Source organism: Meleagris gallopavo, chromosome 2 (assembly GCF_905368555.1).
Source record: "Meleagris gallopavo chromosome 2, MGAL_WU_HG_1.1, whole genome shotgun sequence".
Lineage (NCBI taxonomy): Eukaryota > Metazoa > Chordata > Aves > Galliformes > Phasianidae > Meleagris > Meleagris gallopavo.
The window spans coordinates 34,958,580-34,976,882 of NC_139405.1; the positions used below are offsets into that span (position 1 = coordinate 34,958,580).

Below are 18,303 nucleotides of genomic sequence, written 5' to 3' on the forward strand. Positions count from 1 at the left end.
GACACACATCACGGATGTTTGGCTCATTACAATAAAACTTTTGAAGCACATCACTCCTGCAGTCAATGGTTGAACAATCCCTTCAACATGCTACACAATTGGTCTCAGTACCAGAAGGTCATATTCTAGCCTCTATTCTCTATCCTTCCAATGATTATAGCCAGAATCAATCAGTAGAGCACTAAGTCATCAAACAGGTTTTTACTGTTGGTGTAACACAGTACTCCCAAAGACTACAATCAGCCAACAAAATATTAATGCTGGACTTTCAAGGGACTTATGAGCTACCAGAAAGGTGACATCTTGTGCAGCAAAACGAGCTTAAGCAAGCTCATTTTAAATGCTAGTAAATGCTTAAAAGCATCTCAACACACATACTACTACAGCTATGCACTGCTTATGTTACAGAACTGCTCATATAAACTAATTTCTGGTTTAAGTGGTGCTTTTGGTCAATGTGGTAACCGCAGGAAGAAAAGGATCAACAAATTAATTCCATTTCATCCTGATACAGCATTTAGAGTTGAAGTCACGACTTTCATGGATGGCCCTTCCAAATTGGACAGCAGCTCTATTAGCAGTGCTGCCAGTACTTACAGACATGTAAAGCAGCAAAACCTATGGCTCGGCATTTTCCAGTCCAAGGTACAACCCTGATCCCTTTCCATTTGACAAAAAGGTCTTTGGTCTACATGCACAGAAAATTGAGATGGGGGAGGCTGGTGGTACTGGCTGAAGAAAATGGACACAGGCAATAAAAACAGCATTCCAATCTGTGTCTACCATCCTGTAAATTCCACACCCCAGTTTCTTTCCAAATATCAAACTGACAGCAGGATCACCATTGTTTTCTTGATCATCTGACTTGGAGAAAAGCATTCTAAATTATTGCAATATCATGCAGCCAGATACTACAACTTAACATTTAATAAAGGACAAAACACTTCATAGATACTGGCTTACCTTAACAGTCACATGAAAAGATGGCAATAACCACAAGAAAGCATGCTCACAGTTGTTACTGTGAACCAAATGTAAAAAGATATATTGGAATAATCTAAAAACAAAACATAACAGCCATCAAAATGGCAAAATTGTGATCTTCAGCATAAAGTCCATATTGTCAGGACTGCACATTGCTGCCTTTGGCATACCATGGACAGACAAATCACACTAATAACAAATGCCAGGATGAGCAGTTCAAGTAAGACAGAACTCGTTCACAGAGTCACAGAATCACAGAATTGTAGGGGTTGGAAGGGACCTCTAGAGATCATCAAGACCAACCCCCCTGCCAAAGCAGGTTCCCTACACCAGGTCGCACAGGTAGGCGTCCAGGCGAGACTTGAATATCTCCAGAGAAGGAGACTCCACAACCTCCCTGGGCAGCCTGTTCCAGTGCTCCGTCACCCTCACCGTGAAGAAGTTCTTACGCACATTCGTGCAAAACTTCCTATGCTGCAGCTTATGTCCGTTTCCCCTCGTCCTGTCTCCACGTACCACTGAAAAGAGACTGGCCTCACCGCTATGGCCGCCACACCTCAGATATTTATAAACCTGGATCAGGTCCCTTCTCAGTTGTCTTTTCTCAAGGCTAAACAGACCCAGTTCACTTAGCCTTTCTTCATAGGGGAAATGCTCCAGGCCCTTCACCATCTTTGTGGCCCTCCGCTGGACTCTTTCCAAGAGATCCCTGTCTTTTTTGTACTGGGGAGCCCAGAACTGGACACAGTACTCCAGATGAGGCCTTACCAGGGCAGAGTAGAGGGGGAGGATCACCTCCCTCGACCTGCTGGACACGCTCTTCTTAATGCACCCCAGAATGCCATTGGCCTTTTTGGCCACGAGGGCACACTGCTGGCTCATGGCCAACCTGTCGTCCACCAGGACGCCCAGGTCCCTCTCTGCAGAGCTCCTCTCCAGCAGCTCATCCCCCAGCCTGTATTGGTGCATGCAATTATTCCTCCCTAGGTGTAAGACTCTACACTTGCTTTTGTTGAACGTCATCCAGTTTCCTACTGCCCAGCTCTTCAGCCTGTCCAGGTCTCGCTGAATGGCAGCACAGCCTTCAGGCGTGTCAGCCAATCCTCCCAACTTCGTACCATCAGCAAACTTGCTGAGGGCGGCCACCATCCCCTCATCAAGGTCATTGATGAAGATGTTGAACAAGACCGGACCCAGCACAGACCCCTGGGGGACACCACTGGCTACAGGTCTCCAGCCAGACTCTGCACCACCAACGACGACCCTCTGCGCTCTGCCAGTCAGCCAGTTCTCAACTCACCCCACTGTCCATTCGTCTATCCCACACTTCCTCAGCTTTGTTATAAGGATGTCGTGGGAGACAGTATCAAATGCAGTTCCACTGCCATTTTAGTGAAGAAGAAAGAGAAAAGTCAGCTCCTGCAAGCTATATATATTCTATTATACTACTTATTTGCAATTCCACCTACTTTTGTTAGCTTGTTCTGAATTTGGTTAGATGAGTAATGAGCAAGATGGGTTTACTACCATTATGGCTTTTGGAACACATACAGGAATTGTGCTGGAATGATATTAATAGCTAAGTGATTAATGAGACAATCAGGAGCTCCCATCTGGAAAAAGTCATTATCTAAATATGCTGTCTGGTTCCTCTGGATTTTTGCCTCACCTGATACTGCACACCTGTTACACATAACAGCATCTCCTTAAGAACAAAGGCAGACTCTCTAACAAACACAAAACTTGAAGAGGGACGTGCTCAGAGCAGGTCCTGCACCAACTGGTGTTTTCACAGGACCCACAGATGCTCACGTGTGATGAAGGAAATTCTCCGCAAGGATCAGAAAGGTCACTTGCCAGAATCAGGTGTACAGTACAGTCCTAGATGGATGCTTAAGAGTAACCAGACGTTGTGTAAAAGGGCTCCATGAGATATAGGCTGCAGTCTGAACAATGGCCAAAAGATTAGTCTGCAGCATTTGCTGGAGCCTCATTAGACAAATTTGCAGTGTCCTGAACAGAAGTGCAGGACAGCACCAGCGCACTCCAGAGGCAAACCACCCTGCAGTCGGAGCGCCTGGGAACGCAATCTCAACCAAGCGACATTCTCCTTGTAAGCTCAGTATCGCTCTGTCTCAGTTATTGACCCTATTTCTTCAGAACCAAATACCGCCTGACTTCATACATACCACATCTGTAAGCAGGCCAGTATGATCCTGTGGCTGGTGATTTATTAGAAAAAAAATAACATTTTAACAACTTTTGGCTCGGCTGAGGTCAAATTAAAGATCTTTGGAGCATCTGTGAATCAAAACAAGCCCCAGTCCCCAAGTGACCCAGACGAGCACACAGTAACTCAAATCCTTACTGTCTAATGTTCAGCTACATTAGGAACTGCTGGCTCTGAAGTGTAACACTTTAGAGATTGCCAAGTATCAGAACTGTCACAGCTCAAAGGAGCTCATACATCAGGAGTACCTGATGCTAAAGGTCTGAGTAAATTCACTGTATATCTTTAATTTAAATATCTGTGCCAATTCTGCAAGGTGCAAGGCCTTGCACTTGGATTTGTTGAACCTCCTGAAGTTCACCTGGGCCCACTGCTCAAGCCTGACTGGGTCTCTCTGATTGGCATGCCTCTTCCTTGGTTTAGCAGACACTAAGCTGTCAACTACACCACACAGCTTAATGTCATCCACAAAGTTGCTGAGGGTGCACTCAATCCTTCTGCTAATGTCACTGATACAGATAGTACAGAGTATCCCAGTGCTGACCCGAGGGACACCAGGTGTCACTGATCTCCATCCAAACACAGAGCCTCTGACCACCACTCCTGGATACAGTCCTACAATTCTGTCATCTCTTCTCCAGTGCAAACAGGTGCAGCCTAGTATGCTGAGGTATTTAGGTACTTCCAGGTGGTATAAAAATATTCTTCCATATTTTACATCACCACAAATCCTACTTAAAGGATTCATCTCATTTCCACTTCTGATCTTTTAAGAGCAACAGGTACCAATTTTCTGCCAACTGATTGCCTAGACTTAAGCACTCTTGGTCTTCTGCTTTGTTCCAAGGGAGAGAATGATCATCTCCCTCCCCGTCAGAGCACCAATGCAAATCCTGCAAGACACTTTTCATTACTTTTTTTTTTTTTTTCTTTGTTTTTTTTCCCCTTCTTTTCCCTATCCTCCTGCTTGGAGTAACAGTGGAAAGTAATAAGGAGCTTGACATAAAGAAACGTGCCACCTTGAAAACAGATGACATTATAACTAAGCCTGGAAACACCTATATTCATATTGCCTCATCTTTTTTAACATCTGAGCTTAAGGGATGAAAAATCTACTCAGCAACACTGCATAGTATTTTTCAGCTCCTACACTGAGCAGCTCAACTATCAGCAACATCCATCTGTAGGCCCACTGTCAGGGCTACGGCTGGTAACACAGTCATTGTAAGTGCACTCACAAAGTTTTACACCAACTAGTTCTCAAAACAACGGGCAGGAGCAAGAAGACAATGAAGACCTGTTTCAAACTGAGATATTTTCAGGTCATATTTACCATGCTACGGAAGACTACCAGGCTGAATACACCTGCATACATGTGTGTATATACACGTGCGTGTATATATACACACATATATACATATACACACACAACAGAAGAAAATAAGCTGAAAAGCAGTCCATGTGGCATCAGCCCTTGGCCTTTTGCATGCTTTCATGAAACTGCTTTATCATCTCAACTGACCCCCAAACGCACAAAAACCAAACCAAAACAACAACCAAAAAAAAAAAAACCAACAAAAAACAGTCTCACAAAATGACTATTTGAAATAATGGAATAACCTGTGTCTCTCAGTTCTTCAACAAGTCTCAAAACATGGTGCAAAACTTGGAAACTTGATCTGCACCACAGCCTTGCCTCATACACCATACTTAAGGTTCTCCCCTATTTTATGACGTACAGCAACCAAGAAAGGCAACACAGAAATAGTCCAGAATCAGAGAACATGGGACTCCAGAAGTAATTAAGAGAGTCAACAGTGAAAAAAAACAGGGATTTTCAGTTTCCTAGAATATGGTAGTGTAGTGGAAATGCTAAGTCACAGCTGAGACAGTCACTGAGACAGTAACTGAGGTGAGGCCAACCCAGGGGAGCTCAAGTGCATGCAATCCACCTGAGCGATCAGGAGTGGAGCCAGGATCCACTCTCTTTCCACACTTCATTTAAGGGTTGGCAGTGGAGGTGAGGGCATCTTTTGCCAGAGATCCCTGCCTACCTGAGGCCATTCAAAAGTAAGCAGTTCTCTTCCTTCATTTCAGCATCCATAGCTGCTGTATTTGGGCTCGTTGTCATTTGCTGTACCCAAAGACTTTGCCAGCCTACTATTATTATCCTATTATAGCATTACAGGTAGCATCTCCACTGTATGGCAGCCACACTCCTATCATAACGTGAGCTTCCAGGAATGCATCTGTGCTATTACATAGTAATAGCAACTACACCAGTACCTTTGCAGGTACTTATCCCATATTCACATTCATTTACTCACTTCAAGCTTCACGCAGAGATCAGATTCTCCTACTTAAATTGTTAAATATTACATAGAAACTTGGGGGATGGCAGAACAACTGTTTTAATTTCATATATAAATGATGCCCACGAAGCAGTACAGCAATACATTACTAATTCCCCTGTGACAATTGAAGGGCAAAATGCCAGGTTGAATTGCTTTTGAGTAATGACAAAAGAAGACTGAATCCCCTGCAAAGAGCAAAACCCTCAGTTTAGCTACCAGCCAGATCATTACCACTGGATCCCAGTAGTGTGACAGAAGAGAACAGCACACATTCCTAACTCTGGAAATCAGTATGACTCGCCTGTTTTTTTATTATCAACACCACATGGTCCACAACCACCATAAAGGGAGAAAATAATCACAGGCACCACAATGAAGTTTGGCAACAGTGATCTACACTTGTTCTTGTGAAAAGATCAGTTACTGGCTCTAGTACAAAGACTGATGCAGTTTCTTGCTCTTTGCAAAACTACTGCATTGGTAAAATGAAGGAAGCAAAATTAACAACACCAGATATAAACTCAGTTACAGGAAATTAGCATCAGGAGCCTGGATGACTTAACAGAGGCACATCTAAGACAAAGGCTGCATGCACCCCTGCATCAGCACAGTGGTAGCTCTTCCCCCTCATGCAGCCTGGCTCAGCCCCAGGCACACACCCATCACTGAGCAACAACCAAACACTGGTGCAAAATTAACACTGTCTCCACTGAAATCAGGACAAGGGAAGAGTGCAATGCAGTAGTAACTCAAGTTCTGCAAATAAATTTGAGTATTTTCATAGCTTAGATAAGCACAGTACTGTGAATAGTGAAAACAATACAGCCTTCCTTTTAGTCCTTCTCAAATTCCATAAAGAAATTTGATAATAGGTTTCAATATTGGGAAAAATTTTTTTTTGTATATTTGGCACTCCACTTTCAGTCAACAAAATAAACTGCCTGCAAATTTTCAAATGGAATGTATAGAGCTGCCATCAGACATTCAACTCAATAATGTGAGTGTTTCTCTTCACCAGATTTTTACAAGCCTCCCCCCTTACCAGCAAGAAACATCTCTTGCTTCACAGTCACGCCTTATTCCTGTGATTGCCCTCATGCAGTACATACATTTCTAAACAACCTTTCCAAGGATGAAGCACAGAAAGAGTAAGCTTCATCAAAAATCCAAAAAAATGCCTTCAGAGCACACTAAGAACCACAGCCACTGCCAGCGAACCAGACTGATGCATCAGTTTCATAGAAAGAAGGTCACATATCCCACCAGTGCTGTGTTGTGGTTGCTCTTTTTTAAATGCTTTAATAATTTTTTTTAATGTTAAAAAACAAAATAGGCTTTGTTACTTTTATACAATAACTATATTATATACTTTAAATGTGTCTAAGATAATTCCTCTTTGTTCAGCTGGCCCAGGCCAGCCAAAAGGTTGGACACCCATGCTCTACGGTAAGGGATCCAATAATTTCAGTTAAAACATTCATTTCTATCCTACGTTTAGTCGCACAGAAATCTGCAATACTCTTGAAACTATTTTCTGTCCTAAATGACTTCCCAAGATATCACCTCTTGTACCACAAGCACACTCAGATTACACCACCAAGCAAGCAGCTCACTCCCAAGGTTTTGTTTGCTTATGATCGGCTGCGCCAAATGAGCACAAGTTACCAAAGCTCCGAGGGAAACAAAAGCACCTTGAGGCATCTGCTGCCTATGTCCCACATCCTGGACAAAAAACAACACCACACACCAACAGAAAACAGGCCCCATCTAGCTCTGCACCACGGATAGAAACCAACAAACCAACCTGCCAAACCCGGCCCGCCGCTGCCTTACCTTACACGAGGCTCTGGAAACTTCTGCAGCCGCGCCGGCACGTGGCACAGCACGTCTGACCCCACCCGCGGCCAGCCGCCATCTTGTGCAGCCGCCCCGGCGCTGCCCACCAGGTGGGTGCTGAAATGGCGGCCGGCGCGCGGCTCTGTTTTTGTCACACGCGCGTGTTTTGCAGTCGCCGTTATACAGTTCTGGGAAGGAGGAATGCTTTGTTTTGTCTCTTGTTTTTTTCTTCTTGTCTAAAGATACATGTTCCCAGTGTAGTGCAGCTTAAGCTGGAGTAAATATGGGCTGATCTCACCTTCTGCTGGCCACTGCTTTCCCTGCCAAGCTACTGAAAAATGGTTTTTCTAGTAGAAATGTACAGTGGAAACAGAATGACTCATCCTGCAGCAGGGTTATTTGCCATGCAGAGGGTAGCATGTGTAGTCGGCCAGGCAGATATGCACATCTCTATAATATGTCCATTCAGTGAAAAAGCTTGGGATTTGAAGTACAATTGTAAACAAAGGAGAAACATAATCCAGAACTTCAGAGCTGTTTGATCTCCCAAGGAAAATGAAAATGGTCATTTAGAGTCATAAATTCATTAAAGAGGCCATCTAGTCCAACTCCTCTGCAGTGAACTGGGACACTTACAGCTACATCAGGTTGCTCGGAGTCCCGTTCAGCCTGATCTTGAATACCTCCAAAGATGGAGCATCCACAACTGGACAACCTGTTTTAGTGCCTCACCACACTCACTGTAAAGAACTCTCTCTTATACCCAGTCTAGATCTTCCCTCTTTTAGTTTGAAACCATTTCCTTTTGTCCCATTACCACAAACCCTGCTAAAGATTCTGTCCCCTTCCTTCTTACAGCTCCCCTTTAGATACTGAAAGGCAGCTCTCAGGTCTCCCCAGAGTCCCAGCTCTCTGTCAGACCTAACAGGGGAGGTGTTCCATTCCCTTGGATCATTCTTGTGGCCCTCCTCTCGACACACTCCAACAGGTCCACAACTTTCCTGTACTGAGGACTCCACATCTGGATGCAGTACTCCAGGTAAGGTATCACCAGCACAGAGGGGCAGACTCACCTCACTCATCCTGCTGGCCACACTTCTTTTGATGCAGCCCAGGATACGGTTGGCTTTTTGGGCTACAAGGACACATTGCTGACTCATGTCTAATTTGCCATCTACCAGTACCCCCAGGTCCTTTTTGCAGGGCTTGTACTGACAGAGGGGTTGCCATGACCCAGGTGCAAGACCTTGCACTTGGATTTGTTGAATCTCCTGAGGTTCACCTGGGCCCACTGATCAAGCCTGTCTGGGTCTCTCTGAATGACACCTCATCAAGCATGTCAAGCACACCACACAGCTTGACTCTCACACTCCCATTGCATGTAACTGGAAGTACAAAGCTAGGTACAGTTCTTTTGCCTTTTGCTCCAAGGTCTCTAGCAGTATGAAGCAGCATTTGGCTTCTCTGCTGTCCCCTTCACAAGAAATAGCAGCATCAATTTCTCTGCAGGATCAATTCCTTTGTTTCTGAAAGGGATATACTCATTTTTTAGTTATTTGGAAAAGAACAAATGCAGCTTCTCTGCGGGGATTTAATTTTAGAACTCTTTTCAGCCCCTAGATGTGTTCAGGTTATAGCTCTGGGCAACAGATTAATTCAGGGAAAAGAAAGTGTAATGAAAAGCTGATGTTGGTGAGAGCTGTTTCAACAGGCAGGAGGCTCTAGAGGAACACAGTGAAAGGTGAACAAAGCACAGGAAAAATACTTAAGGGAAAAGTCCTTTGTTGGCCAATATAACATCATATATCATTTGCAGCTAAACATCTGTGCCCTGTAATCAGTCCCAGTGACATGGGGAAAAAAAATCATCAACCTGGAAGAGCTCTGACAGGCATAACTTACATTATCTAAAGTATCATTCTCTTACAATACAATCAAAAAAATTATGGTTCTATGAAAAATACAATCAAAAGTAAGTCTCTGTAATTCATATGTGCGGGGTCAGAATTCATGACTCCTTCCTTTACCATAACATCTACTGTTTAGATAGATACTAAAGTGTATTTGTTTCATTAAGTAGAAAGTTTGGCCTGAGTTTTTAAACTCCTTTAGTGACTCTAATCACCTTTACTGCCTCTGTTGGCTTGGGGTCATAACCCTACTTAAATTCAATGTGTCTTACTTCTAGGTAATACTAAAATCTGCTCAGAGCATGTCTCAATTCAGAGAGTGAGGATTGCAAAAACTGGTAAATCATTACACATTGATACTGACTACTAGGTCGAGCTTTGCTATCCTATTTATCTGTCAGAAAACAATTGTGGGATTGGAGTCTTGATGGCAGGTCTGTACTATGCAAGAACCTACACTGAGCTGAATGCCCTCCTTACTGTGTCTTATGAGTAAAGCCCAGAAGCTCTGAATGCTTATGCCTTGTTTAGCCTTCAAAATTGCTACCCATTTGCAAATTTGGAGAATTAAAGTTGAGATTGTGCTGTTTCTTAATCTTAGAGAAAAATTCTGTTAGACACCCAGCAGACACATATTTCATCCTCCTCAAGCATCTGAAATAGCTATTTGGTTTGGGATGTATGTATGCATGTCCAATACAGGGCAAAATGAGAGTCTCTTCCATTATGAAATTTTGAATGGGACTTAGCACATTTAAAAGAACAGAGCTGCTCTGGTTTTTATGGCAGTAGATCTTTTCATTTAACCTTTTGGGTTTTATACAGTATTTCTGTACACACAGATGCAGGGAGATCCACAGATGGTCACAGTGCTTCTGTGATACAAGCCACTGCCAACAGAAAAATGAGTTGTCAGAGAGGGTTCACACCAAATGTATGCTGTGTTATATGTAACTCTCTGCAAATGATCCTAATAGTCATGGAAATGAGTTCTGCTTGGCATAAATCACAAGAGCTGCTAACTGAAGGCCTTTAAAATGGGCCTATTAGGAAAGACGGAAATAATGAGATGATGTGCTATTTTTTTTTTTAAAGCTCATTAAAATGGGACAGCTGTTGTTTAACAGCTAACTGCAAGAAATGAATACCAGAAGTAACAGATACTGCAGTTAAGGCTGACTACCTGCCCTTTATCCAAATAATTTGCATATCATACAGTCAAAGATTGGTATTTTTGCATGCTTATTTCCTAATGACAGGTATGGCTGCTGCTAAGAAGATAACAAATGCATCACACTAAGGGTCCCAAAAGATTGCCTCCTTTTCCATCTTTGTGAAGAATGAACACAAACCTGATCTATTTTCATAGTAGACAGACTTGGGAGTGGAGACATAACTGGAAAGCAAAAAATGTGATTTGAGACTTCACAAACAAAGATTTACAGGAACCAAATCTAGGTCTCCTCTCTTGCTAATGCTCTGGACAACAGGTTCTTAATTACAGTGTTGGGAGGAGGCAGCATTACCCTTCCAGCCCATCATTAACAAGCAGTTAGAGCTGTGTTCTGCACAAAGCTATGCGTACTTGGTGCAATGGGAGCATCCTTTCTAGATCAACCTTCTAAAGAGCAAGAGCACCTAGTTTGAGATGTTTGCAAGTGTGCAGCAATGACTAAACTATTACTCCCTAATGAAACCTGGGAGTCTGAGGAAAAAAAAAAAAAAAAAAAACCACACCACAAAACTGTGAGAACTTCCTAGGTGTTTTCAAAGTTGGTATGCTAGACATTCTGAGGATCTTATTCCTGCAGCAAACTGCTTCTACAACTGAAAAACTATATGGGTTGTAAAACCTTTATTCCTTCAACCCTCAGTAGTGCCCTAGTGATTATGTGAGAACTGTTTCAGGGCACATAAAATAGCTTAGTTTAAACTCTGCTAATTTAATAGTTGAACTCAGAGGTATAACTAAATTTCTAAGCTTGTAGAGTTACTTCTGACAACAAGTAATGGCACACAAATCAATCTTTTTCCTACCCTAATCCTTCGGTAGATTTTACTCTACTGTTTGCCAGTACTGCCCAAATGAAGTAGGGAAGCATGCTAAAGACATAAGGAGAACAGTAACATTCCCAAATACTGGAAAAATATGTTTACTAGTTTACAGGGAGACACCTATATACTAGGCCCTGCTCTTTGCAGCCATCCACCATACTTTACAGTAGTCAACATTATTTAAGGAAAAGTCTCCAAGGTTCTTTGCTAGGACTCAAAAATTTTAGCCAGAGGTTGAAAATTTTAAGGAAAATAGCACTAATAAAAGCAGTCTCACACACTGTCATATGTTAACACTGACTGTTAGCTAAAGATAAGACAAGTAAATGTCTTTTACTAATCACTTTGCCCCTGCATGGCCGCAAACCAAAAGTGAACAAGGTATACATTCATCATTCACTATAATAAAAAAATTAGGAGCATTCCAACCAAGTAAGCCCATCTACTAGTGTCTTGGCATAGTCAAAATATCTCTACTTGGGCAAGAGCTAGGTATATAGTAGATACTAGAGTTCTTAGGGAATAAACATTCTAGAGCAAAAAAATCTCAGTTTTATTCCCGTACATATATTCTTTCTTCTTGAGCCAGATATAGCCATGTCTTCAATAATCTTACACTGAATACCGTTATGAATTAAAGAGTTTTGTGGATCTGTTTAACATCAGATCTCCAGAAGTAATTTCAGCAAGTCTCTTAACATTTGTGAGAATGGAAGGATTAAAAAGTACCTACAGGAATAACGTAGACATGTCACAGAGGTATAGATGGTCCAGATGAGATGCTATGGAAGTATTTTCTTTCTTGATCATTTCAACCTTAATAAGGTTGTCATTAAGCTATCTATTAGCCTTCCTGAAATAATAAATCTCATCAACCTGAAGCATTCAGCATGACAAGTCACTAAAGCATGCTTTCTATGGGATTTGCAAGGTAAAAAGAATTTCCAGACCAAGAAAGTAGCACAGTCAGCACAAGTTTCTCTTTAAGAACTATCACCTTCGCAACCAAAGTTAACACATCCACTACAGAACTGAAACAATTTTTTCCAGCACATACTTCATGTAAACTTACATACTGTAGGCTTCACGAGAATAAGATTCTAAGCCCAGTCTTTTAGTCTGAAGCCTCTGCTGGGCATGTTAGATTATTCAATCACATTTTTGTAATCAGGTTATTGCCTCCCAGCACCCTGTGCCAGCCGGGTCACCACCAGTGTGATTCTCAAGGGACACACAAATGTAAAAGGATATACCAAAATAGGAAAAATAAGATATTACAGAGGTGTTCAAAGCAAAACAATTCATTTCACAAGGATCATTGTTAAAAAAAAAAAAAAGTTATCATTTATCTCAGCATATCCACTAAGTTCCAAGCCATATTTGTATAGTAGGCACTGAAAAGACAGGAGGACTTGAATGCGTGTTTTCGAAGGTGCTTGCATGAAACAAAACTTTGAACATTTTTCCAGCTAACATACATTCATTTAAAAGCGGGAAAGACACTAGTCAATCAGTTAAAAGTTGCCTTCCCAAGCTGCTGTTCTGAAACGAGATCCAGCATGACATGCCCAACTGCAGAGGAACTTCCAGTCTATTCACTGCTGTGTAAGTAGCACGTACAAGGAATGGGGCACAAACCAGTCTCCAACCTGCAACAGTTGGGCACTCAAAACAATAGAAAAAAAACCCACAGCGCCTAAACATGCAGGTTGCCTAAAAGTCACAATGAAAATAACTAAAAGTAGAAAAATGCAACACCTGCATTTAGGGTCTTCCCTCCCAGTTTGTTATTATCAAACAGACTACAGAATAGAGTCATAGAATATCTGGAGGGATTGTCAAGTCCAGCACCTGGCTCCATACATGACCATCCAACATTCAAACCCTATGTCTATGAACACTGTGCAAACATTCCTTGAACTACAGCAGGCTCAGTGTAGTGACCACTGTCCTGGACAGCCTGTGCCAGTGCCTGACCACCCTCTGGTGCAGAACCTGTCCCTAACCCTCACTGCCCCTCCCCTGACACAGCTCCATACCGTTCCCTTGGGCCCGGTCGCTGTCACACAGAGCAGAGCTCAGCACTGCTCCTTTGCTCCCTGTAAGGAGCTGCAGCCGTCCAGAGGTTTTCCCTCAGCTCCTCTGCTCTGAGCTGAGCACATCCAGGGACCTCAGCCTCTCCTCATACACTTTGCCCTACAGACCCTTCATTATATGCTTTCTCTACACAGGTAAAAGTGTCAAAAAATAACTACAATATATCCATTACCTTGTTCTGGAAGGGCAAGAGCAATGACAAAGTTGTGTACCCATTCATTTTCTTGTGTGGCAGGCAGTTTTTGCTCTCAAGAAGCAATCTTGAATGCAGATGATAGGGTCTCTTTCTATTTTTGACTCTGTAAGTCCTTGGGGAAGCAGGTTGTTAGGCAACCTGCTGCACTTAATGCAGGATAACCATGCAAGCTTCATTTACCCTGTCACGACACAACAACTTCAGTTTTTCACTCCAGAGGGAGAGGCTTACAGCAGTAACAGTCTGCGTGAGCATAGTATAGGATGTAAACTAGTGGCAAATATTAGGCAATAAGAAGTGAAAAATCTCTAAAAATTGCTTCTATTTCATACAAACATTGCTGCTAGCTGATCATATGATTGTATTCTGTCTGTGCTAATCTGGCTGTGAGATAGAATGTCTTCTAGCCCTTTGGACTCATTTATTGCAAGTTCATTTGAACTACCTCATCTGTTAATAGCAAATCCCAGCAGATGGCATTATGTTACAAGGAAATATTACTCAGGGCACTTGCTTTCTTCTCAGCTCTGCAAGTCCAGACTTGAACTTCTCTGTGGCTGGGCACAACCTTTCCCTCTTGCACCTGCGGTTTTTCCAATCCAATCATGTAGTCATAGTATTTCAGCTGGGTGGAAGTGCAAAGGTACAAAGCCAGCTTTATGGGCCTTTTATCTTTGTACTTGTCACTTAATTTTGAAATCTCTTACCTCCCTGTATTCTCTCAGGCCAGAATAATCTTGATGTCAGCACTGGCACTGCAGATGACAGGCTGATAATAACTGTTTGTTTCTGTTATGCTGTAGTCTGTCTTTTGTAGGAGCCAGATGCTCAGACAGTAATAGCTTCAGTGCTGAAATACCTCTGAATTCAGTTGCCGGTGAACAAGGTTTAAGCACTGTTATGTGAGCATAGTTGTCCATAGCTGACTGAGAAATAACCTAGAACAGAGCCAGACAATGGAGGCTCCAAGACATAATAAATAATAAGTGAGGATTGCAGGTACAGCAGCCCCACTCAGCTGTGGCAACTGCTAGCAACAGTCCATCCTCAACTGCCCTGTTCTCCCTTTTCCCCAGTTTCTTCCCGTTCCAGTTTTTATTTGTCTTGATAACTTCTGTCTTGAGTATAGCTGTTCCTGAAGTTAGAGCTCATACTGGAGATCATACTGTGCAGATGGAGCAAAGCCCTGCTGTGTGCCAGGCTACAGGGGAGCTTGTAACAGTTCTTAGCTCAGTCCATGCTCCTGTATGATTCCAAATCCTGCTGTGCTATTGTGCCCAGGAACAAGAAGCTACATTTACTACTAAGAAAAGTGGAAAGCAATGTCTGTTCAGGGCCAAATACAGACCCAAAAATCTGCCAGTGTGAGTGGTAATTCCTTCATCTTTAGTGTCGGAACTATTGACCATAAAATAGCTAGCTCCCTAGAGTGCATGTAGTCAGGTAAAATCAGTTAGGAACAGGCATAAATGAAGACCCAAAATAACAGAGCCACTTTAAAAGGTAGTTATTTGAGTGAAATCAATTCATCCAGCTCTGGAAGAGGCATAGAAGCAATGAGATCAAGTCACCAATGCATATTTAGTCTTTTTTGTGCGCATAAAGTAGCATTACTTTACAGTGATTACTGCACTACCACACTAGCACTACCACATAGGAATGCTGCAGTACATCTCTTTTTGTCGAGGACGCGCTTGGCAATGCTGTTAAGCAGAAGCTAGCCAGACATTTTGACAAAGAAATCCATTTCACGCTACCCCGCAGGCAGACCGTTGAGTATCTTGTGCCATCTGCTGGCAGCACTGCAAATTGCGCTTCCCAAGAAAAGCAGCGAACTCCTCTTACCTGGAACGTAGAGCTCGGATGCCGACGGTGAAAGAAAAAATCCTGATAGCGCAGATTAGAAGAATGCGCTGAGATGGATGAGTTGTTCAAGGCAGCTTGCTTCCAACAGAGCTCTCATCCAACGGACCTCATTCGCCTCATTGTCTGCACTGTGGACTGCAGCTCTTTGCCAGGCCTTAGTTGAGGAAACAATAAAACCACAGTTTACTAGAGCCTGTGCAGATTTTGGCAGATTCCTCTCAATCTCACGATTGCATCTATGCTGTGTTCCCCAGAACTTCTCATTCTAAAGCATGAGGGTATGGAATCTGTGAGGCTGTGCTTCCCTGGTAGCAATTGTACAGAACAATGCAGTACATTAGCTAATGAGCCTGTCTTGGCTATGTCAGCTGCAACCTATCAGATGGATAATCTGTTGACTGCAGGTGTGCCTACAGATAATTGGGAGCCTTTGAGAATGATTGGGTGCCTTGAGAACTGGAGTTGAAGCAAAATGCTTCTGTTAAGTTGCTAGATCTAGAGCTGGAGAAGTATGTGGTGTAGAAGGAAACTTTTCCACTGAACTGAGGAGCAGTATGAAAATGACTCTTCCTCTGGTTAAAGTCATACATCCTCAATAACTGCTGCTTTCAACCTCTCCTTTTTTTTTTTTTTTTTTTTTTTTGTGTGTGTGTGTTTGTGTTAATTAGAGGGCTGCTCCAAGTCAGGATTTATTTCAGATCACCTCTGTCCAAAATTGGTGCACTATATCTTATTTATATGTCATAAATCAACATCTGAAATGGATAAATAAACATGGGTGTATTATTAGCAAGAACTTGATATATTAGGACTTGGTCCCACGAAATTGGAATCTTTCCCTGGGTATTTAAAGAAAACCATTGTGTAGAAAAAAAAAAATCAAAATTAAGTGTAACATCTACTCAGTGCCTGTGACGTGCTCTATCACTATTTCCTAACTAATTAGCAAGTTCCAACTTAGTGTGAAAAAGGCAGATAGAGAGTTGTTAATGAAACTTCTTTCCTTCTCTCCAAGCTGTGAGCTGGTAAGGAATACAGCCTGCTGGTTCTTCTTACCAGAAGGGCAGAATCATAGAATTGCATCAGAGAAAATTCAGATGTTTCCTTCCTTCTTCTTATGGTCAATTTTTGGTGAAGACATAAGGTCATGAGTAACTACAAGGGAATAGGTACCAATAGCTGTGGCCAAGGAGCATGAGGCAAGATTAACACAGAGAAGCAATTTCCAAATGCTGGAAGCAACTTCCCAGCCAACCTGATGCCATGTCTTCCTTTCTGATGTATGACTGACTAGACTGAGCTTTAAGTTGTACCAGAAGACAAAATTTGCAGGATGTAAGAAAAAGCAATGCCAGAGGAAGGGCCCTGGATTTCTGCTAACCTAACAAAAGGTATGTTCAACTGAGAGGTGGGAAAAGTTCTGAAACAATACGAGTCAACTACTCTTTTAAAATGGTGTTTTGTACAGAAAATTTTGCCTCATATTCCTCCCTTCCCCCCCCACTAGCACACATGCATATGTAGTATGAAAACCCACTGCCCTTGTTATGCCTGGTTAGATGTCACTAGTTAGGGTTAACATCTTTGTATCCTCTTCTGTGTCAGGCTGCACCACAGCTCCTATCTTCCCTAAAATACTTCTTATTGAAAGCTGTAGGTGGGCAGATCACAGTCAGTCAGAGTGCTTTTCTTTCCTTACTTACATTGTCTCCCAGCTTACACAAAGAAGCTGGTAGGAAGAAGAGAGGGAAGAGCAAAATTGTAACTGATTGACTTTGCTTTTTACCTTGTCCTTCAGCTCATCTCTTGCCTTCCATTACGTCTTCTGTTTCACACCAAATCTGCTGATAGGCATGTAAGAGGCTAACATTGAATATCCTGTCTCACTCAGAGAAAATACTGAAGATTAGGGTGATTCCTACGTTTGCCCACAATAAAGAAGTTATCTGTTCTAGAATCACATATGTCTCTTTATGCTTCTTGCATCTGCTTGTATCCCCAACAGGGCATCATTTCAGCAAAATTCTGTAGGTCAGCAGAAGAGGGAAAAAAGTCCTTATTCTCTTACTGAAGTTTCTGCTTGATAAGCTCTCTGCAGCAAGGACTATATTTTTTATTGCCTGACTGGAAGTGGCCTTGATTTCTGAGGCATCTGTAGACACTAGCAGAGAACAAATACTGAATGTCAGCAGCCTTACAGCTGTGGGAAGCAAGAAGCAGCTGGTGTTCATCTCACACAACAGTTCTGAAACTTGTCCTCTGACTAAATATAAAAACTGTTGGCAGATGGTGGTTGACAGTGAACAATCTCAGGAAATTCATAAATCAGTTGAATTTAACCTAATGCTAGAGAAATTCAGTGAAGGTGACCAGACTTTCAAACTCAGAGCACCAGGTTGTTATCTTCATGATGCATCTTGCCCAGCTACTTTATATATGTTTTGTATCTCTCTAGCTTTATTTCACTGATTAGAAAAAAATAAAATGTCAGACTCTCCTTGTCCTAGTTTTGGCTAGAGTTATTATTTTTCCTAGTGGCTGGTACGACACTGTTTTGGATTTAGGAGAAAAACAATATGGATAACACACTGATGTTTTAGTTGTTGCTGAGTACTGCTTACACAGAGTCAAGGTCTTTTCTGTTTTTCCCATGGTCCTGCCAGCAGGATGTAGTGGGGGCACAAGGAGCTCAGAGGGAACAGAACATGGACTGCTGACATGAGCTGGTCAAAGAGGCAGTCCATACCACATGAACAATAGAACTGGGAGAGTTGG

At 42.4% G+C, this 18,303-nt stretch overlaps 1 long non-coding RNA gene across 3 annotated transcripts in view; it reads right to left on the bottom strand.

The window, feature by feature from the left end:
* The window catches only part of LOC116216313 (uncharacterized), a 56,321-nt gene extending 40,310 nt beyond the window's left edge, over positions 1 to 16,011 (bottom strand). The window contains exon 1 of one of the 3 annotated variants that reach the window (XR_014882127.1): positions 15,508 to 16,011. This is a non-coding gene — a long non-coding RNA (uncharacterized LOC116216313). Of the gene's footprint in view, positions 1 to 7,401; positions 7,712 to 13,638; positions 14,006 to 15,507 lie in introns of those variants that run through there. The other 2 variants (XR_014882128.1, XR_014882129.1) reach the window with 2 other exon arrangements.
* Between the last annotated feature and the right edge of the window lie 2,292 nt (positions 16,012 to 18,303).